The sequence below is a fragment of the Bubalus kerabau genome, chromosome 2, assembly GCF_029407905.1.
Source record: "Bubalus kerabau isolate K-KA32 ecotype Philippines breed swamp buffalo chromosome 2, PCC_UOA_SB_1v2, whole genome shotgun sequence".
Taxonomy (NCBI): Eukaryota; Metazoa; Chordata; class Mammalia; order Artiodactyla; family Bovidae; genus Bubalus; species Bubalus kerabau.
In genome coordinates this window covers 68457865-68484360 of record NC_073625.1, presented here as the reverse complement: position 1 = coordinate 68484360, position 26496 = coordinate 68457865, and the positions used below count along the sequence as shown (strand labels likewise).

Here is a 26496-nt window from a genome sequence, read left to right as displayed (position 1 = left end):
GCTAAAAGCATCCAAAAAGTAGGAGAAGCATAAGTTTGAGCAGGGTAGCAGAGCAATACAGTGTGTTCCAGAAAATAGGTAATTCACTTAAAGAACAAAAATTACAAGTAATTCTGTGCTCAGTTGCTCAGTCATGTCCAACTCTTTGTGACCCCGTGGACTACTGCACGCCAGGCTCCTCTCTCCTTGGAATTTTTCAGGCAAGAATACTGGAATGGGTTGCCATTTCCTCCTCCAGGGGATCTAAACTTTCATACAATTTGACAAAGTAATTTGCTGTCTTTTGAATTTAATGATCAAAGATTTGGATGTATAATTTGTATGTATGTTTCTTAATTTTCGATCTGCCTTAGATAGAAGCTTTTTAAAAGCACAGTAAAAGTAAGTTACTAACATAATGAAATGAAAACAACCAAACAAAAACTAGTACTCCACCACAAATATTTTGAAAAGCTTACCACACAAGATGGTGGGGATGAAGGGCAGCAATAGCAGGAAATAAAAATTTCAGGCTAGAAGCTTGCATGGCTTCCCAGATGGCGATAGTGGTAAAGAACCCACCTGCCAATGCAGGAAACATAAGAGACGTGGGTTCAATCCCTGGGTCGGGAAGATCCCCTGGAGAAGGGCATGGCAACCCATTCTAGTATTCTGGCCTGGAGAATCCCATGGACAGAGGAGCCTGGCAGGCTACAGTCTATGGGGTCACACAGAGTCGGACAATGACTGAGTAACTTAGTATGCAGAACCTTGCACAGATTATACTATCAACAATTTCTCTAAAAGTAAATGCAAAAAAGAAAATAAATAGGGTTTGAAAATTACTAGCATAGCTCTAATCTAGAATGGAGAAATTCTAATTATCTAAATAAAGTACATAATAAGCTCTACTGATAGAATCACACCAATTTCAGATATACAAACCACAGGCCAAATGGTTGAAGGGCAAAATGTACCAGAGAATCAAGGAAAATATCAGATTGAAAACAGTTAGTAAAAAAAAAAACAACAGGATCTGTGTAAGAAGAGAAAGTGAACTGACACTTAAATCAATACATGTTAAAATTATTTTAATTAATTCATTTGAAACCTTTCATGGTAGAGGAAAAAAAACCTTAGTTGACACAGAGGCTCGGTATAGTGGGAATTTTCCTCCTAAAATACCGTTAGTGATATCAACTCAAGTATTAAGTAAAAAAAACTTATGGAAAATCAATTTTTATAGACATCAAATTCAGAAAAATGTTAATTATATGAATGTTTCTCATTGTAATGGTAAATCAGGATTGATTGAAGAAAGTCTTGCTATTTTTTTTTATGGTCATTTTGCTACTGGCATAACTGAATTATTTTGATCAAAGAAGTAACACAGAGGAGTGGAGTTTTGGAAAGATCTAGCACCTGTGAGAGACTGCAACAAAGACATCGGTATGGAGGCTTAGCAGCACAAGAGCTCCAGATGAGAAAAGAACTCTGAACCAAAATGCTGGTCATGGGAAAGGAAGCTAAGGATTAGGTGGAAGCTACGTTGGGAACTAACAATGGTTTATTTGAGCGGAACATCCAAATTTTCTTGCCCAGGGCATCCACGAAACCAGGGAAGCATAAGTGAGATAGCCAAGTTAGTTTATGGCAATGAAATTCAATCAACCCCAATGACTCACCCAGATTCTGGACTGATCTTGATTTCACCAATAGCAAAGACAAAGGTTTCTCACTGAAACCTTTGTGTAGAAGTTTAAATACTTTTTAAAAGCAGTATTTCTTAAAAACCTCACTTTAAGGAGCTATATAAAGTTATATAAAGCTTTATAAAGTTCAGGGAAGATTTCCCATGTTGACAATTAGCCTCATATCCAACCTGGTAACCCAAACTGTTATAATCAGCTAAATTACTGGCCCACATTTTTGTTTCTTCATAAAGATACTATACATGAGAAAAAAGTTTTTAACACTTTAGACATCTGTTGAAATAGTCATCAACAATTTAACCAAACTAGGAAAAAAATAATGTACAAAAAAGCACCCTTGCCAATGAGAAATCATGAGATATAACAATAAAACTGTACTTAGAAAATGAGTATATTCAGTGTTTCAAGCTAAACTGAATTATGGCCAATAATCCACTTCTACCCAAGATGTTAACTTTTATATTATCATTATTTATCAAAATTAGCTTATATATGTTACACACTAAGATGAACAGAGCAGAGAAAATACATGGGACCCTTTAAAATACAATAAAGGGTGAAATCTTGATCTAAGACATTAAGAAGCTTTATAAACACTCATGTTTCATATGGTTTACAATATTATTAATTAAATACTTTTCCTTTTTTCCTAATCATCCTCTTTGACTTCTTATTTAGGACATTACTATACTTAAAAATATAACATGCCTAGTTTCAAAGTGGAGCTGTATTACAGACAAACCATAGTAAAACCTTATGAAACATTAATATATTAGTTCAGAGTCTTCAATCTATTCTGTCATATACTAGATATATTCAATATCTTCCTCATTGGAGACTGATAGTCCATGGGCTAATGGAAGGCCTAGTGAATAGGTATTTTATAATATGATTCAACTTCTCCCAAACTTATTTGGCCATGAGTTCCTCATTCAAAAGGAAAAACTGTTCAACAAGACATATTATAGAAACAATACACTTAACATATTCATTTTTAAAATCTTAAATATTTAAAAACATATATAAATGACAGAGATAATCACTAATAATTCAAATTTAATTGCTTTGAAAGTCATTCACTGTGTATTCTAAATAATCTATCTGCTATCTAGAACACAGACCTAAATTTGGTCATTTTTTCAAGGACAATTTATTGGCTATGTATGTTTACCATCTGGCTATAACAATTTATTTACCAACTGTCAAAAGTGGTTGGAGCTTACCACAAAACAAGGGTGATGACAAATTAAGAGCAACAAATAAGACATAATTATATCTTGATGGTCACAAGAATATGAATCATTAGAATTTTCATTTAAAAAAAATAAAAATCAAGAATTAGGATTTAATATCAACTATGTTTCTACAAATAATAAGAGCATATTTCAGACTATCAAACAGATATCAACACATAATTATACCCGAGTAAAAGAACTTTGAATATTTATAAATAAAAGTTAGGTTGAGGAAAAAGATAAGTGAATATGTGAAAAAATGACTAGCAACCAATAACCACTAATAATTTTATCATGTTTTTGTTTAATAAGTATAATGTTTAAAGATTTCCTTGCCTAAATTACAAGAAAGAATACACACACTAATTAAAAGTAGAATAATTAAAAGAAAAACCTCATCACTAGATTTTCTGAACATTAATTAAAACAGTGAAGAAAAAGGAATTAGTATTATCACTGTGCCAACCATATGATGCTTACAGGTAGAGAACAAATCTGGCTCAAAGTTGCCACCCCCCTGCTGAAACATCATGGTCCATAAAACGCCATGAATTTAGGATAATCTATCTGCTATCTCTCTTCCAAAACAGAGTTTTCAGTTAGCTGAACTCTTCACAACTAATTATGAGCACAATAACCAGTCACTGTGCCTTTTCCCTGTTTACTTATTGTTCTTCTGTCCATGTATAAGTAGCGTAAGGTCCAAGAACTTAAGACATGACAAATTCATTTAGGTTGTAGCTATACTAGAAAACAAGTAGGTAAGTCCTAGTAGAGTAAGCCACTCACTTATCTATTTCTGCAGCACTGCCAATCTACTCGTGATAATTTAATCAGATTTTTAAATCACTTCTCAGAAATGCTGAAATACTACTATCTGCCTTGGAAGAGGTAACCATTTTATATAATTCAAAAAGCAATCACTGACTTATACTATAATAAACCCACAAAAACCAAACATAGTTCTATTTTTCCTCCCAATGATAATTAACTTTTTACCTGAAATCAGATTGCTATTTATATTAACTGTCCATTCTCTCTGGTTTCTGGTTAAAAAAAACAATTTTTTTTTTTCTGGTAAAAAAACAAAAGCATCATTAACATAAATGCTGTTCTTTTAAGCATCTCAATCACTCTCTCCAGAAGTAATCCACACCTCTGAATTCTCAAGAACGTTGTCTGTGTCTTTCTTATGGTATTTAACCTCTTCCTATTGTTTGATGATACTTGTTTACCTATATTTATTCTTTCCCTGTAAGTTTCTTAGTTATAAGATCATATCCTATTCAATTAAAAACACACATATACACACACTGCATAATAAAGTTATTTGTATAGATAAAGCACAAAACACAAATCTGGTAATTATAAGCTCATTTATAACTAAGAAAGGACTGTCTGAAATATACTGAAGTCACAATGATTAAGCTTAAGAACTCAGGAAAAATATTCTCACCGTCCATCTCCAAGGCTGGAGTCTCGGCTCTCTGAGAAAGGAAACTGAGAAGGCTGCTGAAAAGTAACTCTGATGTCATTTGGAGTCTTCAGATTCCCGCTCCTCCTTCAATCTAGTGAGTATCTTAGGAAAAGGAAAAAAAGAGTTTGGCATCTATTCCAAACCAGATTCTGGAGTATCTTTTGTTAAGTTCTGTAAACTTCTCTTAGTATTTTTTCTTGTTCTAGTTCAATAGACTCATTTCACAGAGAAATATGAGTTGTTTATGAAATACTAATTTACCACTAAAGGCAAGCAACAGATTTTTGCTTCTTAGGCAACACATTTACTTGATACAAGTAGATGATTCAAGAAAACAAACTGTGAAAAAGGTTGATAGTTGCTAAGAAGCATTTAGTAACCTGTTAATTTCAAATTTCTATCAAATTAATCCAATAAAGTTACATCTAAAAATTCTAAATCCTCCCAAAGATATATTTCCAAAGTTTCTTAAAAAGAAAAAAAAAATGCTAGTTTCATATTAAGCTTTGTTTATTTCAATATATTACCTACGTAACCTTCCCAGCAAAAAATTTGGTAATAAATATCAAATATTTTACATATATAGAAAGACTTCTACACCAATGTCCAAAGCAATTTTATTTTTAATAGCCAAAAACTGGAAACAACTCAAATTCCCATCAATAGGTGAATGAATTATGGTATATCCATACAATGGAACATTTACTACTCAGCAATCAACAACAAAAAATGATATACTGTTGATATAAACAACATTAATGAATTTCAAAATAACTGTGCTGAGTACAAGAACCCAGACAAAAAGGAATACATAGTGTGTGATTCTGTAAGCATAAAAATGTAGTAAACGCAAATTAATCAACAGGGAGAGTAAACAGATCAGTGGTTGCCTGGGAATAGTTGTGAAAAGTCATAGGAAGATGGGATTACAAAAGAGCATGATCTTAATTGTGGTGCTGATTTAATGGGTATACACGTATGTCAACATTTATCAAATTGTATACCTTAAATATGTGCAGTTTATGTCAATTACATTTCAATGAAGCTAAAAACCTGTATTTCTTAAAATGTTGTATGCCCCTTGATGTAGCAATTCTAAGTACAGAATTTTTCCTAATGAGAAAAAAAAAGAGGATATGTACACATATTTAGCCATAAGCATGTCATTACATTCTACATAGCCACTAAAATATATATAAAGGAATTAAGTTTCAGGGAATAATATATAATATTATATATTAAGTGATAAAACAGGAAACATTATGTTCTGTGTAACTGAATTTTTGTTTTAAAATTATACAAAAATAAATATAGTAATTATTCTTCCAGGTACAGGTTACTTTTATATTTTATTTTTTCCTTATCTGTATTTTTTAGTTTCTTCACAATAAATGTGTATTACTTTTATAATAAATAAAACAAGTTAAAGGATGAAATATCAACAGTCTACCACTGTCTAATCCCTTATATGTGTATAAAGCAAACACTCGTAGGAGGTAGTGTACAGTACAGATTTCTGGGTTATCATGTCACCCTCACCAGTGACCTACCAAACAAGAGTGAGAAAGGGCAGGTCTGACAGGATGAAAGGGTGTCATGCCAGTTACAAAGCACTTTCATCGACATGACCTCATTGAATATTCGTAACTCAGTGAAACAAGCAGAGGAGGCCTTATCCCATTTTACGGAGGAGAAAGCAGGGCTGGGTTAAGTGTCATGCCCCAAATGATAGATCCTGGACTCAAACTAGGCCTTGAGTATAAATCCTGATAGGAATTCTGAGAGAGGAATAATCACTTCTGATAATTTATAAGGCAGTGCTTTATACTTGAACTTAAAAATAACCATATTTACAATCAACTTAGTATTCCTATTAGAATATTAATTCTTCCGAATTCCCTAAACTCCCAGTCCACCAACTAGGAAGCTACCCCCAAGACAACGCTATCCTGCCCCTTGTCAATGTTATAACTGTTCAATTTTTAGTTCCATTTCTTTTTTTTTTTTTCTTGAAAAAGAAAAAAAAATTATCTTTCATTTCAAGTTGGAAAAGAAAGTAATTACAACTATATTTTTGAGTACAATAACTATAAGTTAATGACAAAAGGTTTAACTTAATTTACTTTAGAATACCACCTTTTGGGCCGTATCTTTTTTGGCACACGGGCAGACAAGAAACAGTCTCAAAACAGCCATATTCACTGAAGAATATGACCAATTCTTGACAAGAGCAAAAGTAAACATCTTCAGAGGCTTTGCTACCACTCTCACCAGCACTCCCAGGACTATGAGAAACTCAACAGTAAGTAAAGATAGCTCTCATTTACTGGACAGTTACTATGCATCAAGTACTGCACAAAACTCTATACAACCCTATGAGATGGAGGAGCCTGGTAGAATACAGTCCATAGGATCGCAAAGAGTTGGACATAACTGAGCAACTTCACTTTTCTACAAGATGATGATTATAATCCTCATTTTATACACGAGGAAACTGAGTTTAAGTTACCCCGAATTCCCGAATTACAAAACTAGTAAGAAGTTAAAAGTGGAATTCAAACCCTGTTATATTTTACTTGCAAACGAGACAAGGCCTTGACAGTTCTCTGGAGCATAATTCCAGACTTTTTTCTAATACTACTCACTTCCTATAATCTCAATTCAGATAGTGCTAAATACTTGGTAATAGTACATAAAGTTCATGAGTCTACATTCTTTCATGTAGAGAGGAAACAATATTCAGTATCCACAGTTCACGTTTGATATTTTGCCACATACTAGAATTGTTTTATCTATTAAAGCATTATTATAACCTTTCTGAGCTAAACTTATGACAAATGAAGAATAAGTTAAAAGAATACTTAAATAAAAATTAGTAAAAGATAAAATAAAATCAACAACTATCATAGAATATGAATAAATGGAAAAAATAGCCTTAAATCCAAATCAATGAAACAATATGCCAGATGTGTTGTAAATCATGAAGGAAGGAAACATGACTATGAATAAAAATAAATAAATAATTAAAACATTCAAATGATTTCTTATAATTATATTGTAAAGTATTATGCAATTGTTAAAATATATGTTTCCAAAGGATAAGAAGATATTAAGAAGAGGTGGCAAGAATACACAGAAGAACTATACAAAAAAGATCTTCATGACCAAGATAACCACGATGGTATGATCACTCACCAAGAGCCAGACATCCTGCAATGCAAAGTCAAGTGGGCCACAGGAAGCACCACTACGAACAAAGCTAGTAGAGGTGATGCAATTCCAGTTGAGCTATTTCAAATTCTAAAAGATGATGTTGTGAAAGCGCTGCACTCAATATGCCAGCCCATCTGGAAAACTCAACAGTAGCCACAGGACACTTTTCATTCCAATGCCAAAGAAAGGCAATGCCAAAGAATGTTCAAATTCCCACACAGTTGCACTCATGTCACACACTAGCAAATAATGGTCAAAATTCTCCAAGCTAGGCTTCAATAGTACATGAACTGAGAACTTCCAGATGGTCAAGCTAGATTTAGAAAAGGCAGAGGAACCAGAGATCAAATTGCCAACATCCGTTGGATCACAGAAAAAGCAAGAGGGTTCCAGAAAAATGTCTACTTCTGCTTTATTGACTATGCCAAAGCCTTTGACTGTGTGGATCACAAGAAACTGTGGAAAAGTCTTAAAGAGACAGGAATACCAGACCACCTGACCTGCCTCCTGAGAAAGCTGCATACAGGTCAAGAAGCAAAAGTTAGAACTGGACATGAAACAACAGACTGGTTCAAAATTGGGAAAGGAATAGGTCAAGGCTGTATATTGTCACCCTGCTTATTTAACTTATATGCAGAGTACATCATGAGAAACACTGGGCTGGAGGAAGCACAAGCTGGAATCAAGATTGCCGGGAGAAATATCAATAACCTCAGATATGCAGATGACACCACCCTTATGGCAGAAAGTGAAGGGGAACTAAAGAGCCTCTTGATAAAAGTGAAAGGGGAATGAAAAAGCCAGCTTAAAATTCAACATACAAAAAACAAAGATCATGGCATCTGGTCCCATCACTTCATGGCAAATAGACAGGGAAACAATGGAAACAGTGAAAGACTTTCTTTCCTTGGATTCCAAAATCACTGGGGACAGTGACTGCAACCATGAAATTAAAAGATACTTGCTCCTTGGAAGAAAAGCTATGACCAACCTGGACAGCTTATTAAAAAGCAGAGATATTACTTTGCCAACAAAGGACTATCTAGTCAAAGCTATGGTTTTTCCAGTAGTCACGTGTGGATGTGAGAGTTGGACCATAAAGAAGGCTCAGCACCAGAGGACTGATGCTTTTGCACTGTGGTGTTAGAGAAGACTTTTCGGAGTCCCTTGGACTGCAAGGAGATGAAACGAATCAATTGTAAAGGAATTCACTCCTGAATAATCATCGCAAGGACTGATGCTGAAGCGCCAATCCTTTGGCCACCTGATGGAAGAACTAACTGGGAAAGACCCTGACACTGGGAAAGACTGAAGGCAGGAGGAGAAAGGGATGACAGAGGATGAGGTGGTTGGATGGCATCACTGACTCAATGGATATGAGTTTGAGCAAGCTCCGGGAGATGGTGAAGGACAGGGAAGCCTGATGTGCTTCATAGGGTCTCAAAGGGTTGGATACAACTGAGCAACTGAACAACAACAAAAAGAATATGTCACCGTAACTTGACCAGAATGTGACTGTCAAGAAAGCAAGGTACGAAACTATCTATCTGCTATCTGAACAAATTGTAGGGGCAAGGCACTGTGGGAGATATTGGAATTACAAAGTAAACAAATCAAGTGCAGTACCAAGTGCTGAACAGCTTCCTGTTCACTTTATTCTTTGTGTGACTAAGGCCTCCAGGTTGTTTAGAGATCAGCTTTTTGTCATCTCAGAGAAGATTTTCCTTTTCACTATATCTAAAGTAGTTTTTTCTCTCTCTCTCATTGTTTAAACCCTTTGTTTTCTGTTTCCTTTATCTTTTTTGTCTGTGTCTATTGAGATAATCATGCAGTTTCGTCCTACATTATTTTAATATGATACATTAGTTGATTGCTTCAATGTCAAATAACCCTTCCTTTCTGGGACAAAAGCCTAAAAGTGATACCATGTTTACTGGACAAAGACTGAATACTTTCCCCCCTCTGACATCTGGGAAGAGGCAAGGATGATGGCTCTAGCCACTTCTATTCAACACTGTACCAGTGACTCTATTCAGAGCAATTAGGCAAGAAACATAAAGACATGCAGATTGGAAAAGAAGATAAAAACTCTTTATTTGTAGGCAATATGATCCTGCATGCACATTATCTTAACCAAGCCAAAAAAAAAAGTGCTAATAAAATTAAGAAAGTTTTGAGAGAGTGTAGGATACGAGCCATGTATAAAAATTAAATGCATTTTATATACTAGCAACAAACAAGTCAAAAATGAAATTTAAAAAATCTCCACTCACTCACAATAGTAGCAAAAAAGAATAAAAGACTTAAGAATAAATCTAAAAAAAGGCAGGGATTTCCTTGGTGGTCCAGTGGTTGAGACTCTGAGCTTCCACTGCAGGGGGCTCAGGTTCAATCTCTGGTTGGGGAATGAAGATCCCAAATGCTGTGAGGTGTGATACAAAATTAATATAAATTATTTTAAAAAATGCAAAACCTCTATACTCAAAATATAAAATACTGTTAAGAGAAATTAAACATCTTTATTTAAAATTATTTAAAAAAAATAAAATAAAATAATTTAAATAAATAAACAAAGATGCATTTCTTGTTCATGAATTGGAAGACTCAGTATTGTTAAGATGGCAATTCTCCCCAAAGTGATCTATCAAAATCTCACACTGCTTTTTTTTATCTGTAGAAATCGATTCTAAAATATATATATATGATAGTCTAAAGAACCTCAAATATCCAAACAATGTTGAAAAAGGAGATTAATGTTGCCAGGACTTTACCTGGTTTCAAAACTTAAATAAAACTATAATAATCAACATAGTGCGATACGGGCACCAAGATGGACAACTGAAAAATGAAACAGAATAGATAGCCCAGAATAAACTGTCACATTCATGGTCATTTAATTTTCAACAAGTATGCCATGGCAATTCACTGAGGAAAAAAACTCTTTTTAATAAATGGTGCAGGAACAGCTGGATATTCACATGTAAAAATAAACTGATGAGTATAAACATTTACCTCACAACATACAAAATTAGTAACTCAAAATAGATCACAGTCCAAATTTTAAGAAATAAAACTACAAAACTTCTAGTAAAGAGCGTAAGGGGAAAAAAATCTCATAACCTTAGGTCAGGGAAAGATTTATTAAATATGACAATAAAAGTTCAACCCATTAAAAAAAAAATCAGTTCAGTTCAGTCATTCAGTTGTGTTTGCCTCTTTGCTACCCCATGGATTGCAGCATGCCAGGCTTCCCTGTCTATCACCAACTCTTGGAGCTTGCTCAAACTCATGTCCATCGAGTCAGTGATGCCAGCCAACCATCTCCTCCTCTGTCGTCCCCTTCTCCTCCTGCCTTCAACCTTTACCAGCATCAGCATCTGGACTACATCATATTTTTCAAAAGATACAACTTAGATAGAAGACAAGCCTCATGATGGGAGAAAATACTTGTGCAAATAGTATATATGATAAAGAAATGGTATCCAGCATATTAAAAGCCCTAAGGCCTCTGAAAGAAGATGATAAATCAATTTTTAAAAATAGGCTAAAGACTTGAGAACTTTTCACCAAAGATACATGAAAGTTCAGTAAACACACAAAAGATACACATATCATGACTTATGAGAGAACTCCAAATTAAACTATGATATTTCACTATATATACCCACTAGAACAGATATATATATATATTTAAAAGACTGAATAATTCTAAAGTCAGGGAGGACAGGAAGAAACTGAAACCTTTATACATTACTGATGAGACATAAAATAGCATAGCCTCTTTGGAAAACAGTTTGGAAGCTCCTTAAAAAGTTAAGAGTTACTACTAAATAACCCAGAAATTCTTACTCTGAGGCTATACACAGGAGGGAAACGAAAACTTATGTCCACACAAAAACTTATATATACATGCTTGTAGTGATATATAGTGAAGTTGCTCGGTCGAGTCCGACTCTTTGCAACCCCAGGGACTATAGCCTACCAGGCTCCTCTGTCCATGGGATTTTCCAGGCAATAGTACTGGAGTGGATTGCCACTTCCTGCTCCAGGGGATCTTCCCAACCCAGGGATCAAACCCAGGTCTCCCGCACTGTAGACTGACGCTTTACCGTCTGAGCCACCAGGGTAGTGTGCATGCTTACAACAACATTATTCATAACAGCCAGAAATCAGAAACAACCTACGTGTCTATCAACCAATGAGTAACAAAATGTAATACATTCAATACAATGAAATATTATTCAGCCATAAAAAGGAATGAACTACTGATATATTCTACAATCAGACAAATCTTGCAAATTATGTGCTTAGTGAAAGAAACTAGTCACAAAAAAACCATGTATTACAAGATTCCATCTATGAAAACTGTCCAGAATAAGCAAATTCAGAGACAGCAAGTAGATGAGTAATTGCCTAGGGCTGAGGATGGAGCAGGATAAGAATGGGGAGTGAAGATTAATGGGCATGGGATGCTTTTTAGAGTCATGAATATGTTCAAAAATTCAATGGTGGTGTTGACTGAGCACCTATGTGGCTATAAAGAATTCTTGAAATGGGTGAATTTTATGGTAAGCAAATTATTTCAATAAAGCTGATAAAAAAAAAAAGAAAAAAAGATGACTATCTACTTAGTACTTATTAAAACATCAAAAGTAATTCCAGAGTAAAAACTTGGACTTCTAATCTTATTTATCTGCTTTTGAGCATGGCTGACATTTCATCTAAACAGATTTTAGTATTTAACTCATTGTAACTAAATATAAATCACATAAAAAAATCAACTTTTTATACACCAGTAACAAACAGAAAATAACATTTAAAAACTATAAGATGAAACCTATGTACAATTAAGATTTTGAACTTTAAAGAATGTCTCCTTCAAATACATAAAATCACATATTAGAAATCACAGGTAAATTGTATCCAGGAGAGTAGTGAAGGAGGAAAGGAGAACTGAATACTTTTAGAGTCACAATTATTTTGTTGCAATTTAACCCTGGGATAGAAGGCAGGGGGCTACTTTCTTGGGTTGGACTGTAGCCTACACACAGATCCCACCTCTGTTCCCTTCCTTTCTGCTCTCAGCCCTCTTCTCTAAACAACCCATGCTTCTCTTTCTATTCCAAACAACCTGTACGTCTAGTCTGTCCCAAAGAAACATGTATATCATATAAGAAACAAATCGCCAGTCCAGGTTTGATGCAGGATACAGGATGCTTGGGGCTGGTGCACTGGGATGACCCAGAGGGATGGTATGGGGAGGGAGGTGGGAGGGGGGTTCAGGATTGGGAACACGTGTACACCCGTGGCGGATTCATGTTGATGTATGGCAAAACCAAAAACAATATTGTAAAGTAATTAACCTCTAATTAAAATAAATAAATTAAAAAAAAAATCCAACATGAAAATATACCTGAAGAATCAACTTGTAAACATTGCAAATTCTATATGGAGACAATATTGGAAGATAACCTGAATAAATGGGATGACATACCATGTTCCTAACAGAAGAAAGACTCACTACTACAACATGCTAATTCTCCTCAAAGTGAACCAATACACTGAATGAAATGCAATAGAATTCCAAAGGTTTAATAAGTTGATTCTAAAATTTACAATGGACAGCAAAAGCCCATAGGAGACAAGCCATCTAACCAGATAAAGCATCCAGTACAGGAACTCGCTCTATCTGTACAGAGACTTATTATAAAGTTTTAGCCTTTAAGTTAGTGTGCTCCTGGAAAAGAGACAAACTGACCACTGGGGAAGAACAGGCCTTCACACACATGGAAAACGATACTTAATAAAAGTTGCGGCAGGTCGCTGAAGGAAGGAGGGATTTACTCAACAGTGTTGAAACAATTGGCTATTCATTTGGGGGAGAAAAAGAAATTTAATCCCTAATGCATAATACATACAAAATAAATTCCAGAGGAAGTCAAGTTTTAAGTAGAGAAAACAAGTGTCTAATATTTTAAAATAAAATGTAAGAGATATCTTTATGAACTCCGGGTAGGGAAGGCTTTTTTACGAGATAGAAATGGTTGGTTACCTATAAAGCATATGATTACTAAATTCAACTGTATTATACTTAAAAATGTCCATTCATTGACAAATAAAAAAAAAATGATTAACTACAATATCACAAACTATATTGCCAAAAATTTGGAGTATAGAATATGTGTGTTTCTTGCAACATTTTACCTAAAAGTGGGCAAAATAGACAGGGAGCATTCTTAATAAGGGGTATCAGGGTCCAAGCAGGATGAGGCAGGTGTCCGTGGTAAAAGGAGGAAACACTGGTGTGGAGACAGAGCCCAAGCTCTGGAACAGTGGTTAGGTGAGCAGAACTCGCCGTGGCGGGGCTCCAACACTGGGTGTCAATGCCTGAGCAAGGTGCTATAAAAAGATGCACCATGCTGTGCAACGCAGGAATCCAAGTGGGGCCAGGAGGGCTTCCACGTAAATGGTTTTGAACTTCAAAACAGAATTGTGAGGTGGTGGAGGGTCAATGAAAATGGCAGATCAACCACATATGGGGAGACTGACCAAATTTAGGATAATAATAGGCAAGTTCTTCACTGTTAGAGGGCAGGTGCCAAAAAGGGAGAAAATGTGGTTAATCTCTGTAACGTGGGAATGAAATTGGAGGTAGCAATATGGTCGAGGAATGACATGTCAAAAAGACCCAGAAGCCATCTTGAAGGAGACCCAATTGGCTAACTCAGGGTAAGATAAGCATCCAAGTAAGTTAACAGTAATGCATTATAGATCACTGAATAAAATACAGTCATGAACTCACAGTGACATAAATTAATTCATTAATTAAATAAAAGTTTGATCAGAAGGGGGATATTTATAGTTTCAAAGCACCTTCACACAAAATAATTATTAATTACAGAGGAGAAATGAGTAACTTCACAGTAGAGAAACCTGACAAAAACTGATTCTCTGAATCTAGTAATCCAAGTGAACTTCAATAGTAATAGGTCAAAATGAAACCTTGTGCCACCTTATAAGATGAAAAAAGACACAGTATAACATCTATGATATTCCTGCCAAATATTCATAACCTACATTCTATGAAATAACCAGCCTAAATAGTCCTCAAAGTGCCAAGATCCTAAAAGTCAAAGACTGAAGAATGGTTTCAGATTGAAAGAGACTAAAGAGACGTGACAAGTAAAACGCAAGATGTGATTCTAAACTGGATTCTTTTATTATAAAGAACATTTTACTATAAGGGACATTATGGGGACAACTTGTGAAAACTGAATGAGATCTGAGGATTAGATGATAGTAATGGACTGTGAAGAAAGCTGACCGCCAAAGAATTGATGCTTTTGAACTGTGGTGTTGGAGAAGACTCTTGAGAGTCCCTTGGACTGCAAGGAGATCCAACCAGTGTGTTCAGTGTGTGTTCTTTGGAAGGACTGATGCTAAAGCTGAAACTCCAATACTTGGGCCACCTCATGTGAAGAGCTGACTCGTTGGAAAAGACTCTGATTCTGGGAGGGATTGGGGGCAGGAGGAGAAGGGGACGACAGAGGATGAGATGGCTGGATGGCATCACCGACTTGATGCACATGAGTTTGGGTGAACTCCAGGAGTTGGTGATGGACAGGGAGGCCTGACGTGCTGGGATTCATGGGGTTGCAAAGAGTCGGACACGACTGAGCGACTGAACTGAACGGAATGCACCAATATTAATTTCCTGATTTTCATGGTTTTATTGTGGTTTATATGAAAATGTTCTTGTTTGCAAGAGATCTACACTCATTTATTTAGAGATGATAGAGCATCAGATCAAATCTTTAGGGGAAAAATTTATCTTTATTGCACTTGCAACTTTTCTATATGTTATTCTTTTAAAATAAAAAAAAATAAATGCATTTAATGCACAGTTTTAAGTACATAGTGGACAAACACATAAACAAGCATTTTGTGCAAAAAAACACCAGTGTTGAGTACCACGTGAAAAGATGTTTAACCTCATTAGCAATCACAGAAAAACAAATTAAGATAAGATGCCACTACATTAGGAAAAGTTAAGAATTCTGAGAATTCTGAGTTTTGGCAATGATTTGGCTCAACAGGAGGTTCTGATGTATGACTAGTGGAAGGTAAATTGGCCCAAAGGTTTTGGAAAACAATTTGGCATTACTCCATAGAGTTGAACATTCTCTATGCTTCTACCGTTAGATGTGTATCCTCAAGTTTGCACATGTACACTAGTACACATATAAATGATGGCTGAATCACACATAAACACACACATCTGTATCAATCAAAACATATATCAAAACATCAAAACATATATCAAAAATGAGTAAAACAAGCAAACTGAAACCCTCCAACAGTAACCCAGATGCCCATCAATAGGATAGCAAATAAATCCATGCAATGGAATATTAGTCAGCAGTAAAATAAATGAACTACAATTACATTCAACAAAATAAATAAATGTCAAAGAAACATGGTAAACGGGGAAAAAGAGCCAAGTCCCAGAAGACTTACATAGAATGCTACCAATTTTAAAAAAATTAACAACAAAAAAAAAGCATATTATTTAAGGAACCACATGATAAAAACCAGTAGTATTAAAAAGAAAGTAAATGATGAACACAAAACTGAAGAGTGGCTGGGGGTCAGGAAGGGCAGTTCGGGTAGAGACACAGGCAAGGAGAGGCACACGCTGACAGAGGCAACTGTGTTAGTGAAGTCGTGATTGCACGCTGGTTGGTGGGTTCTCAGTTCATTACTTTGATTTTGTGTTTCATGATTTAAATTTATACTGGATTTCCATTATTCACGTTTACATAATAAAAAGTAAGCTGCTATGTTTGGCAAATCAGAGTTTTACTTTGACAAGAATTTTGTTTAGGTAAAGCATCTTAATAACTTGTACACATGAACAAATACTAACTGCCAGACAACAGATTTTGCTAACTCTCCTTTTTAAAAAACAAAAACAAAAAAACAAAACAAAACAAAAACAAAGGAGTATATAAAGAAATACAGTCCAAAGAAATTGAAAGTAAATTTGCAGATTAAAAACTTACAGCCTGGTCAATCAAAGAATGAGGCTAATTCATATCTACCATCAATTTGGTCTCAAATAAGATAAACACAAATGCTAGGTTAATTACTGCAAATTTGCAGAACACTGGTCATTTTGGAAAAATTACTTAACACGGGAAATAGGTAAACTGAAGCAATTCAGTACACTTCAAGTTCTGAACAAACAGATTCCCCCTCTAAATACGCACATTTCCCCTCATTGGTCATATAGGCCAAAGGTCATATATTCACCAAGCTTGTGCAAAAGCGTGAAAAGAAAAGCCTAATCCAAGTTAAAGAGCAGCATTTCTTTGCTCGTGAAATAATTTCTTGTATTTATTCCATAGTACTTTTACCTGACAAAACAATTAGAATTCAGTTTTCTCAACAATCTCATATGAATAGAGCACATTTTATCAGGCAATGTCTACTTCATGATCCATAATTTTAAGTTTTTAAATAAATTAGAAATGATAATGTTCTAAGTAAGATTTTCTACCTAAATATTTCTTGAGTACCTATAAGACGAGTCAAAGGTACCTATAAAAAGGTACTTGACAAGATGCTTCTCAGCATTTTATGTGATGCATGCAGTTTGAAAATCGCACCTCTGTGTGGCATCCTTGTTAAATGCAAATAGGTGCAATAATCTGGTTAAAAGATATCCTGGACTAATTCCTCTTCAAAAGAAAAGCCATTCATCCTGATAAACTCACCTTAAGATGTAATGTATTGATCTCTCTTCTGACTTTCTTACTACTGAATGATATGCTTGCGCATTAACTAGAGGCTGTATGATACTGAGGAAGCTGGGTGGGGGGAAGATAGCCTGGACAGTTAACAATGCATGTATTTAGAAGGATCATCAATTGCACCATGTTCAGAGGAAACAGATGTACCCTAAATTTTTATCACTGGTTTTTGTGGTGTATTTCTTTTTTTGATGTGTGCTTTTAAGAAGATTTGGGGTTTCAAAATTGGGGTACTGACTCGAATAAATATATTTAACATGCAATTTTTGAAACTAAAATATAGTAGGCACTAGATAAATGCTCAGTGTATAAATGCTTCTTTGAATATTCTATTTTAAAATCAGTTCCAGTGTTTCCCTGTATTTGTTCAATGGAATATAAAATATCCCTCTGCCCCCCCGCCACATAAACCTTTAGTTCCCCATTTTGTATTCTCTTCTTCCTTACTGTTGTTTTTTTTTAATACATACATTTTTAAAAGCTATTTCCTAGTATTAATGGCCAAATTCATCCTTTTAAAAAATATATATTGATCTGTCTTCAAGAAATATTTATACAATTATTTATTTGACATGTCAAATTTAAATGTGTCAGTAACTGAATCCCTGTTCTTCTAATCTCAGTTAATATTAACTCCATTCTTTGAATTGTTGAGGCCCCAAACCTGGCTGCCATCCTTGCCTCTCCTCCTCTTATACCTCACATCCAGTTCGTCAGCACATTCTGTGGGCTTTGCCTTAGAAATATCTAGAGTCACTACTTCATACCGCTCCCATTCAAGTTACCCTCTATCGCCTCGATTATTACAATAGATTCCTAAGCTGTTTCCTTGCTTCTGTTTTTAATGCCCACTATGGTCTACTTAACACAACTGCCACAGTGATTCTGTAAAAATGTTACATTGGGTCACTCCTCTGGTCTAAACTGTCTCCTGGCTTTCCCCTCTGACCTCACTTCCTATGATCCTCCTTAGTCATCCCATTCCAGCCAGCCACAGGGCATTTGACAAGAACACTCATCTCCCCAGAGAGTTGCATCATCAGCCCCCATACCAACACAGCCTTTACTCAAGGCATCTTCTTTCTGAGTGAGAGACCTTCCCTGGACAAAATCTGCAACTTCACGCACACCCCATCCCAGACTTTCCATGCTCCCTTCTCTACTATAATTTTTATCTATCATTTGTTCATAAGATAGCATGAATTAAATTGCTTTATATTTTTGTCTATTTCATCATAAGCTCCAAGGGGGCAGCGATTTTTTTTTCCCTTTTGTTCACTTCTCTATACTTAGGGCCAAGAAACGGAACACAACAGACATTTAAAAATAAATATATTGAATGAATCAAGTCATGAGTGCCCTATATTTCACAATCTCCTAAGAAAATTTGGAGCAATTACTAAAATTGTGACATTCCCTAGCTGTGATAGACCTGAGGCAACCTTCTCAAAGACATACCTCCTCGTTTCTTACTTGCTGGCAAACGCTCACCTTTTTATTCTTAGAAGGTGAATATTGATTAGGTCAAGCTGCTTAAGACAAGTAATGTTTATTCTGCCAAAAAGGGGTGTATGCACAGGCATATGATGTAATTATGGCCAATGAAGTTTACTAGAAAAGGTTTTTCCACCACCTAAAAAAAAAACTAGCATGGAAAAATAGCTCTCTTGGAACCATGAAGAGTGACATTGTCAAAACACTCACGATGGTAGAGAAGAAATATGGAAAATACCTTGTGGGTCCTTGATAACATCATCATGACAATTAAACACCAGTACTCCAAACTTCCTGTTGGGTGAGATGATCTACTGATTATTTAAGCTATTTTAATAAAGTATTCTATTACTTATATCTTAATCAATACAGAAATGTTTTTCAAATATTCAGTTTCCTGAAATGTGTTAAGTCAAACTAAAGAGAAAATGGATGTCAGGTGTTTCCCCTCTTTTTTATGCTGCACGCCTAGAGAGTATGTCATATGACAATAAATAAGATCTCTAATGAGAGTCATATTTTCTCATCAGAATAACTGTATAAATAGTGTTTTTGTTCTTAACTAAGAATTGAAAATAAACGTATGACCATGTTGTCAACTGCATATTTAACTTAAATGCAGAGTACATCATGAGAAATGGCAGGCTGGATGAATCACAAGTGGGAATCAAGATTTCCAGGAGAAATATCAATAACCTCACATATGCAGATGACACCTCCCTTATGGCGGAAAGTGAAGAGGAACTAAAGAGCCTCTTGATGAAAATGAAAGGAGAATGAAAAAGCCAGCTTAAAACTCAACATTCAAAAAACAAAGATCATGGTATCTGGTCCCATCACTTCATGGCAAATAGACAGGGAAACAATGGAAACAAGTGACAAACTTTCTTTCCTTGGATTCCAAAATTACAGGGGACAGTGACTACAACCATGAAATTAAAAAATACTTGCTCCTTGGAAGAAAAGCTATGACCAATCTAGACAGCTTATTAAAAAGCAGAGACATTACTTTGCCAACAAAGGTCCATCTAGTCAAAGCTATGGTTTTTCCAATAGTCATGTGTAGATGTGAGAGTTGGACCATAAAGAAGGCTGAGCACCAAAGGACTGATGCTTTTGCACTATGGTGTTAGAGAAGACTTTTCAAAGTCCCCTGGACTGCAAGAAGATCAAACAAACCAATTGTAAAGGAATTCAGTCCTGAATATTCATTGGAAGGACTGATGCTGAAGTTCCAATCCTTTGGCCACCTGATGCAAAGAGCTGACTCACTGGAAAAGACCCTGATGCTGGGAAAGACTGAGGGCAGGAGGAGAAGAGGGTGACAGAGGATGAGATGATTGGATGGCATCACCGACTCAATGGACATGAGTTTGAACAAACTCCGGGAAACAGTGAAGGACAGAGAAACCTGGCGTGCTGCAGTCCATGGGGTCGCAAAGAGTCAAACACACAACTGAACAACAACTTTTACAGATGGAGGAACTGGAACTCAGAGCTGTGGAGTGAGTTGCCCAAAGTCATACAACGGGTAAGAGTACACCATGATTCAGATTCAGGTCAGGGTGCTGCTATAATGCGTTCCACAAACCACTACCCATTAAGTCTCCACAAGGTCAAAGTAATTTCCTTGGTCAATTTGTGTGATCATTTCTTGAAAAATTTTTAAATGACCAAATTTTCTGCACCCAGAACTATGCTGAATACACACACATATATACACTAGTTCTTACTGCCTCCACTAGCCTCTTTAAACAAAAATATATTTCTAGAGTAGTCTGTGTGTTGTGTGTTAGTCGTTCAGTCATGTCTGACTCTTTGCGACCCCACGGACTGTAACCTGCCAGGCTTCACTGTCCATGAAATTCTCCAGGCAAGAATACTGGAGTGGATTGCCATTCCCTTCTCCATATATGCAGGGTGAAAAGAAAGTGAAGTCGCTCAGTCGTGTCCGACTCTCTGCGACCCCACGGACTGTAGCCTAGCAGGCTCCTCCGTCCATAGGAATTTCCAGGCAAGAGTACTGGGGTGGGTTGCCATTTCCTTCTCCATACAGTAGTCTAGCTTTTGGCAATTTTTATTAACAAATTCACCAAACACAGTTGACCCTACGTTCAGTTCAGTTCAGTCGCTCAGTCGTGTCCGACTCTTTGCGACCCCATGAATCGCAGCACGCCAGGCCTCCCTGTCCATCAACAACTCCCAGAGTTCATTCAGACTCATGTCCATCGAGTCAGTGATGCCATCCAGCCATCTCATCCTCTGTCGTCCCCTTCTCCTCCTGCCCCCAATCCCTCCCAGCATCAGAGTCTTTTCCAATGAGTCAGCTCTTCATATGAGGTGGCCCAAGTACTGGAGTTTCAGCTTTAGCATCATTCCTTCCAAAGAAATCCCAGGGCTGATCTCCTTCAGAATGGACTGGTTGGATCTCCTTGCAGTCCAAGGGACTCTCAAGAGTCTTATCCAACACCACAGTTCACGTGGGTCCACTTACACATGGATTTTTTTTTTTTCAGTAAATATATTGGAAAATGTTTGGAGATTTTATAATTTGAAACAGCTTCATACAAACTACATAGACTAGAAATGTCAAAAAAATAAGAAAAAAGTATGTCATGAATGCATAAAATGATACCAGTCTATCCTAATATCAGGATAAGCGTAAGGTGAGGGATATTTAAAATAAAATTAATGATGTGTTAGTTTTCACACTTCCTACAACTTTGCTTTCAGAGAATTATATTACTATATAGTATGCCCACAAACATAAATCTAATAGAGAATGCCATAAAAATTTTATAATGACTCATTCATTAGTGTATAGGTTGGGCTACTACAAAATAACTGTATTGATTACATGAGGATACCATAAAGCAATCATACTGGTCTTTGTTATCAATACCTGAATTGTTATACCTGTAAATAAATATGAATTTTTCTCATTATCTTTTCATGCCTGATGTCTAGTGTTAATGCACATAACATCTATAGCGTTTTACGTCGTACAAGACAATACTGACGTAGACAGAGAATTCAACTTAAGAAATGATGTAAACATACCATATGGATGAATATAGCACAGATTTATGCACTTTCTCTTCCTTATCATTTTTTTTTAATAACATGTTCTTCCCCTAGCTTTATTGTAAGAATACAGTATATAATACATATAATGTACAAAATGTATGTAAATTAGCTATTTTGGCAGTAAGGCTTCTACTCAACTGTGGGCTATTAGTAGTTAAATTTGGAGGGAATCAAAAGTCATATTCAAATTTTCAAATGAATGGAGGTAGGCGGTTGGCACTACAACTCCTGTCTTTTTGAAGAGTCACTGTACATCGTTTTTGTTACTACCACAGCATAAGCATCCTGAATTTTTCTTACTGGAATAAAGTCTGTTAAAACTTTTTGCAGGAAAATCTGTATGGCTTTTTAAGTATCAAAAAAGCTGAGGAAATGTTGATACTTTAAAATAAAATCCTGACCCAGTAAGAACTGGCACTAGGCCTTGTATTCTCTTGCAGTCAGCAAAAGTACAAATCTATAAAAATTCAAATAGTAGTTAAAGGCATGCATTTTGAAGTACCTACATGTGTGGTGAGTCACTTCACAAACTCACACTTACTAAAAAAAAAATGTTTTTTAAACCTGAATGTGTGAACAGAAATCACTTTTAAAAATGTAAATGCTAGACAATTAAAGAAAAAGTAAGTCCATGTGGGGTTTTACTAATTGTTCTCTAGAGGGAAAAATTATTACTGACTGCTACACACCTTGCTTTATAGGTTAGACGCATTTAGAAGCTGCTCTTTCTAACCCTATATTAATCCAGATCTTTGGAAAAATCAAATTAAGGCCAGTTTAATCACCCAGCAAAAACAAGCAACTGTGTATTGCAGAGGGCCAGATTAGAGGAAGTGGAGAGAATTGGGTCAGTAGGTGGCAGATGTTAACCGGTTCAAATTTGAAAGGCATTCAAAAGTATGACCAGAGTTTATGAACATTCTTAAAGTAGAGGAGAAACAACAACAACAAAAAGAAAAATGTATCATGTGTGGAAGAAACAGTTCTAATTTAGAACGGTGTTCTACTGAGTAAACAGTGGTCATCTGTAAACTTATTTCTTTTGAAAAATATAGAATTAACAACATTGTCACATTCTCTTTCTGGAATGTTATACTTGTGACAGGAAACTTTATTGCCTCATTTATCAATACTTGTGGAATATTCCTGTGATGTAGATTGTATCCTCATTTTGAAGTGAAGTGGAAGTGGCTCAGTCGTGTCTGACTCTTTGCAACCCCATAGATTATACAGTCCATGGAATTCTCCAGGTCAGTATGCTGGAATGGGTAGCTGTTTCCTCCAGGTCAGAACACTGAGACTCAGGTTAAGCAATTTGCTAACAATCTGCGTGGAGAGCTATGGGTCAAATATAAATCTTATGGTTCTCAGACCAGCATTTTCCTCATCACTACTGAACTGTGGCCATGATGGTGGCTATTCTTTACTGTCTGCATTAGAGGAACAGAGAAATATATCCCTTGGGTTAATTATTCTGTTTGTAAAACCAAGAAAGAAAACAAACTACTTCTGCCTCCTCCAATGAGAAAATAGGAATCCTATCCCTTATAAATGTTTTCTTTTAAAATACAAGCTTGTAAGTTAGTGACTGGTGACTGTGTGATAAGGCTATCAGGAAAAAAAAGTCTAAATGTTGAAAGTTGAATGTTTTAAATAGTTCACATATATTCATTTCAGACTTTATCTAATGGAAAAAAGCATGATAATCTGCATCTTTCATTAACATAAACAAGAGGAAGAGAAGCTATACTATTATAGAAGACTTAAGCAAAAATATAACAGTAATATTCTGTGCTCATCAGCCTAGCGTTAAAGTGTATGTGACTTTCTAAGAAATACTGTAATGACATTTTCACCCTTAACAGAAACTCATGGGAGTACTTAAATAAAACAAAAATGTTATCCATTTCTTACTTCCTGAAATTACCATGAAAATGGCAAGTTAGCAAGAACTCAGCATTAATACAATAACTCCATGCACATATTTTGAATATACTTGTCAATACAACTTTAGTAATTTTCTCTCTCAGGTTATATCCATTTCTATTAGAATAGATACAGACTGTCTTTAAGAATTTTTGTCTGTAATACAAGTAGAAAATGCTTAATATTTTCTAAACTTTATACCCTAGGTAATAAAGTAAGGGCCCTCTATACTGACTGCCTAAATACACCTGGGCGGCCTATAAAGTTAACCTCTCAAGCCTAGTTAGTTGCCAAAAGAATGTTATTCAGCTGCATATAGTTTGTTATGAGTAAGAAGACTTGGGCTTCCTAGGTGGCTCAGTGGTAAAGAATCCATCTGCCAATGCAAGAGACACAGGTTCAATACCTGGGTCAGGAAGACCCCCTGGAAGAGGAAATGGCAATCCACTCCAGTATTCTTGCTTGGGAAATCCCATGGACAGAGGAGCCTGGTAGGCTACAGTCCATAGGGTGGCAAAAGAGTTGGACACAACTGAGCGGCTAAACAACAAGGAAGACTTAGACACCACAATCATTCCCTCTTCTTACTAATACAGTCTCTGTCACTACTTTGTGTCACCAATATCTGAGCATTTAAATACAGAAGACTCTAATGGGTCCACATTTTCAGGGCCTATTCTATGTGTGATGACTGCCTGTGTGTGTGCTCAGTCTCCTCAGTCATGTCTGACTCTTTGTGATCCTAGGGACTGCAGCCCACCAGGCTCCGCTGTCCATGGGATTCTTAAGGCAAAAATACTGGAGAGGGTAGCCATTCCCTTTTCCAGGGGATCTTCCTGACTCAGGAACTGAACCTGCATCTCTTATATCTCCTGTGTTGGCAGGTGGGTTCTTTACCATGAGCACCACCTGGAAAACACTGTTGACGACAGTATTGGTGGATTAGGATGCTGGTCCCACGAAAATTCATTTCCCCTTGAATGTCGACCTCTTTCTTTAAACTAATTTATAGCTATTATCAATGTATACATAACACTCAGATTTTGCTTTTGAGGGGTAAAAGATCTCTGAAAGGCAGAAACTTGTGCTATTCCAAAATACTTCTCTTAGCACTAGAACTATATCACAAAGGAAAAAACTTTCCCCAAATTCAGTCCTATTAAAAACCTGCACTAGCCAGGTAAGCTGTTTAGTCTTAAATACTTCTACGAAAGAGAATTGACACAGATGGGGTCACCTTTAAGAAATTTATGGAAATCTGTGAAAAGATGTCCTTAAAAAAACTGTATTTAACCCTAATGTAATACAATATGAGGAATTAAGGATCAATTTTGTAAAGTTAACAAGATTTTTAAATTCATTCATCTCTGAAACTAATCATTCTAAAAAGGTAATTCATTACTTTCACCAAAGGCATCTGTATTTTCATTCTTGTTTCAGGTGAACAGTAAAGAAACTTAGAATACACAATCAGCTAACATTAAATCAACCTTGCTGTCATTCAGGTAAGGAATATTGAACAACATTCTATATGTTTCACATTAAGACAAAGAAATGTACATGCTCAACAAAATTCAGTGTGGGAACTATCACAAACACTTGTGTCAAGCTCTAGAACCGACAGATTTCTGACACACACGCTATCATTTCATCTTCACACAAACCGCATGCAAAAACTACTGCACAATAAGTTTAAATAGCTTACATAATATAATGCAGGATGAATTTTTAAATCTTTTGATTGTTTTTAAAGCTCCAGGGTATATATACTCTGAAGTTGTTTTTTCATCAACACTTTAACTTACTACCCTGTATATGGGAGGCATCAAGCTAGGTGCTTTGTATATCCCAAATTTATAAAGGAAATGGTCCCTTCCCTTTAGAAGTTTACAATCTCACTGAAAATATCAATAAAATAATGCTGTGTGAATGGTACTCATCAACTACTGAGAGAGAGTGGAAGAGGGCGCTTGTTCCTTTCTCTAGGGTGATCATATGAATCACAGGATGCACAGCGTTTTTGTAAGAAAAGAACTAGAGAGACAGAGAGATCACAACACAAGTACGATGACGACAGCCACAACCGTGGCAGTATAAGAAGCGTGCAGTTAACGTGCTCAAGGATGAGACAGATGGAATACGACGCAGGGCCAGGCAGAAAGAGCGCCCGGCCTTAATCTTGTGGGCAAAGGTCTTTGTGTCCAGGGTAATGATTATCTCTTCAGAAAGTTTTATTGTGCTGTAGTGTGGAGAACATATTAGATAATAAACACTGAAAGGTAAAAGAGTGGTTAGGAAGCTACTATAGTAACTGTATAACAATCATGAAATACTAAAGCTTGATTTAGCAGATGGCAGTGGAAAAAGTAAGAAATCAAATCTCGTAATTCTTTCTATTCTAATGAAAATGATTACAGAAATACTTGTATATATGGTCACCAGTTATAATGTGTTGAATATATAAAGGCATAATATAAAACTCAAATCTTGCAAACAGACTTGCAGGAAAGACTGCTTAACTCATCTCATAAGAGTTACCGACACTAAAATGGAATAAACAC

General features: G+C 35.8%; 1 protein-coding gene across 2 annotated transcripts in view; it reads right to left on the bottom strand.

Annotated features, from left to right (window-relative positions):
- LOC129643382 (zinc finger protein 503-like) overlaps nt 1-26496 on the bottom strand; it is a 93999-nt gene that overhangs the window by 43140 nt on the left and 24363 nt on the right. Inside the window, exon 3 of one of the 2 annotated variants that reach the window (XR_008710259.1) lies at nt 4383-4494. The gene's annotated coding sequence lies outside the window, so the exon portion shown is untranslated. Of the gene's footprint in view, nt 1-4382; nt 4506-26496 lie in introns of both variants that reach the window. The other variant, XR_008710260.1, reaches the window with a different exon arrangement.